The sequence below is a fragment of the Oncorhynchus tshawytscha genome, linkage group LG12 (genome assembly GCF_018296145.1).
Source record: "Oncorhynchus tshawytscha isolate Ot180627B linkage group LG12, Otsh_v2.0, whole genome shotgun sequence".
NCBI classification, from domain to species: Eukaryota; Metazoa; Chordata; class Actinopteri; order Salmoniformes; family Salmonidae; genus Oncorhynchus; species Oncorhynchus tshawytscha.
The window spans coordinates 36,466,873-36,470,443 of record NC_056440.1 but is presented as its reverse complement, the minus strand read 5'-3'; positions in this window follow the sequence as shown (position 1 = coordinate 36,470,443).

Genomic DNA, 3,571 nt, shown 5'->3' with positions numbered 1-3,571 from the left:
TTCAATTTGATCGATTATTAACGTTTAAAAATACCTAAAGTTGTATTACAAAAGTAGTTAGAAATATTTATAGGCAACTTTTGAAATATATTGTAGTGACGTTGCGTATTTTGGAAGGTGTTTTTTTTCTGGATCAAACGCGACAAATAAATTGACATTTCGGATATATATGGACGGAATGAATCGAACAAAAGGACCAACTGTGATGTTTATGGGACATATTGGAGTGCCAACAAAAGAAGCTCATCAAAGGTAAGGCATGTTTTATATTTTATTTCTGCGTTTTGTGTTGCACCTGCAGGGATGAAATATGCTACCCTCTTTGTTTACTGTTGTGCTATCTTCAGATAATAGCTCCTTATGCTTTCGTCTAAAAGCCTTTTTCAAATCTGACATGTTGGCTAGATTCACAACGAGTGTAGCTTTAATTGAGTATCTTACATGTGTGATCTAATGAAAGTTTGATTTTTATATCGATTTATTTGAATTTGCCGCGCTGCATTTTCCCTGGTTTTTGGCCAAGTGGGATGCAAGTGTCCCCTATACCATAAGAAGTTAACACATCAGTCAGTGGCTTCATTAATAAGTGCGTACATTCAGTGACATGTGCTCCCCACATCCTGAAATTTCATTTTCTCCCCTCCAGTTTTATCATTGGAATGTGATACAAAACAAGACAATGGTGTGCTTTAGGACCACGCGGACGCCTCCGAGTGGTCAGGTACGCTGTTTGGAGTGTTTATCTGACTGAGAAAAAAATTTATACAAAAATTATAATTATGTCCCCCCCACTTTTAAAACCAAAGTTGCGCCCCTGCGTATATATCTCAACCAGAAGCCATGGATTACATGCAACATCTGCACTGAGCTGAAGGCTAGAGCTGCTGCTTTCAAGGAGCGGGACACTAATCCGGACACTTATAAGAAATCCCGCTACGCCCTCTGACAAACCATTAGCTAGGCAAAGCATCAATACAGGACTAAGATTGAACTACACTGAAGCTCGTCGGATGTGGCATAGCTTGCAAACTATCATGTATTACAAAGGGAAACCCAGCTGCGAGCTGCCCAGAGGCGCGAGCCTACCAGACAAGCTAAATGTATTCTATGCTGACCAGCTGGCAAGTGTCTTCACTGACATTTTTAAACTTTCCCTGACCCAGTCTGTAATACATTCATCTTTCAGGCAGACCACCATACTCCCTGTTCTCGAGAAACGTAAACCTGTCTAAATGACATGTGTAGCCATGAAATGCTTGAAAGGAAGGTCATGGCTCACATCAACACCATCATACCAGACGGCAGCTAATGGGGATCCATCATAAATACAAATATATCGACAGAGCTGTAGTGGAGCGGGTCGAGAGCTTCAAGTTCCTTGTCCACATCAATAAGCACCTATCACGGTCCAAACAGACCAACACAGTCGTGAAGAGGGCACGACAACACCTCTTCCCACTCAGGAGGCTGAAAAGACTTGGCATGGGCCCTCAGATCCTCAAAACGTTCTACAGCTGCAACAATGAGAGCATATTGACTGGTTGCATTACCGCTTGGTATGGCAACTGCTTGGTGCTACAGAGGGTAATGCGTACAGCACAGTACATCACTGAGGTCAGGCTCCCTTCCATCCAGTAGCTCTATACCAGACGGTGTCAGAGGATGGCCCTAAAAATGGTCAAATTCTCCAGCCACCCAGGTCATAGACTGTTCTTTCTACTACCGCACGACAAGTGGTACCGGAGCACCAAGTCTGGGACCAAAAGGCTCCTGAACAGCTTCTCCCCCCAAGCCATTAGACTGCTGAACAGCTTCTACCCCCAAGTCATTAGACTGCTGAACAGCTTCTACCCCCAAGTCATTAGACTGCTGAACAGCTTCTACCCCCAAGCCATTAGACTGCTGAACAGCTTCTTCCCCCAAGCCATTAGACTGCTGAACAGCTTCTACCCCCAAGTCATTAGACTGCTGAACAGCTTCTACCCCCAAGTCATTAGACTGCTGAACAGCTTCTACCCCCAATTCATTAGACTGCTGAACAGCTTCTTCCCCCAAGCCATTAGACTGCTGAACAGCTTCTACCCCCAAGTCATTAGACTGCTGAACAGCTTCTACCCCCAATTCATTAGACTGCTGAACAGCTTCTTCCCCCAAGCCATTAGACTGCTGAACAGCTTCTTCCCCCAAGTCATTAGACTGCTGAACAGCTTCTTCCCCCAAGTCATTAGACTGCTGAACAGCTGATCGAAAGGCTACCTGGAATATTTGCAATGAGAAAGGCTACCTGGAATATTTGCAATGAGAAAGGCTACCTGGAATATTTGCAATGAGAAAGGCTACCTGGAATATTTGCAATGAGAAAGGCTACCTGGAATATTTGCAATGAGAAAGGCTACCTGGAATATTTGCAATGAGAAAGGCTACCTGGAATATTTGCAATGAGAAAGGCTACCCGGACTATTTGCAATGAGAAAGGCTACCCGGACTATTTGCAATGAGAAAGGCTACCCTATTTGGAGAAAGGCTATTTGCAATGAGAAAGGCTACCCGGACTATTTGCAATGAGAAAGGCTACCCGGACTATTTGCAATGAGAAAGGCTACCCGGACTATTTGCAATGAGAAAGGCTACCCGGACTATTTGCAATGAGAAAGGCTACCCGGACTATTTGCAATTTGCAATGAGAAAGGCTACCCGGACTATTTGCAATGAGAAAGGCTACCCGGACTATTTGCAATGAGAAAGGCTACCCGACTATTTGCAATGAGAAAGGCTACCGGACTATTTGCAATGAGAAAGGCTACCCGGACTATTTGCATTGAGAAAGACTATTTGCAATGAGAAAGGCTACCCGGACTATTTGCAATGAGAAAGGCTACCCGGACTATTTGCAATGAGAAAGGCTACCCGGACTATTTGCAATGAGAAAGGCTACCCGGACTATTTGCAATGAGAAAGGCTACCCGGACTATTTGCAATGAGAAAGGCTACCCGGACTATTTGCAATGAGAAAGGCTACCCGGACTATTTGCAATGAGAAAGGCTACCGGACTATTTGCAATGAGAAAGGCTACCCGGACTATTTGCAATGAGAAAGGCTACCCGGACTATTTGCAAGAAAGGCTACCCGGACTATTTGCAATGAGAAAGGCTACCCGGACTATTTGCAATGAGAAAGGCTACCCGGACTATTTGCATTGAGAAAGGCTACCCGGACTATTTGCAATGAGAAAGGCTACCCGGCATTGAGAAAGGCTATTTTGCAATGAGAAAGGCTACCCGGACTATTTGCATTGAGAAAGGCTACCCGGACTATTTGCAATGAGAAAGGCTACCCGGACTATTTGCATTACCCGGACTATTTGCAATGAGAAAGGCTACCCGGACTATTTGCAATGAGAAAGGCTACCCGGACTATTTGCAATGAGAAAGGCTACCCGGACTATTTGCATTGACCCCGTTTTTTTTTTTTGTTGCACTGGCTCTATGCACACTCACTGGACTCTTGACAATCTAACACACACACATACACACACACACACACACACACACACACACACACACACACACA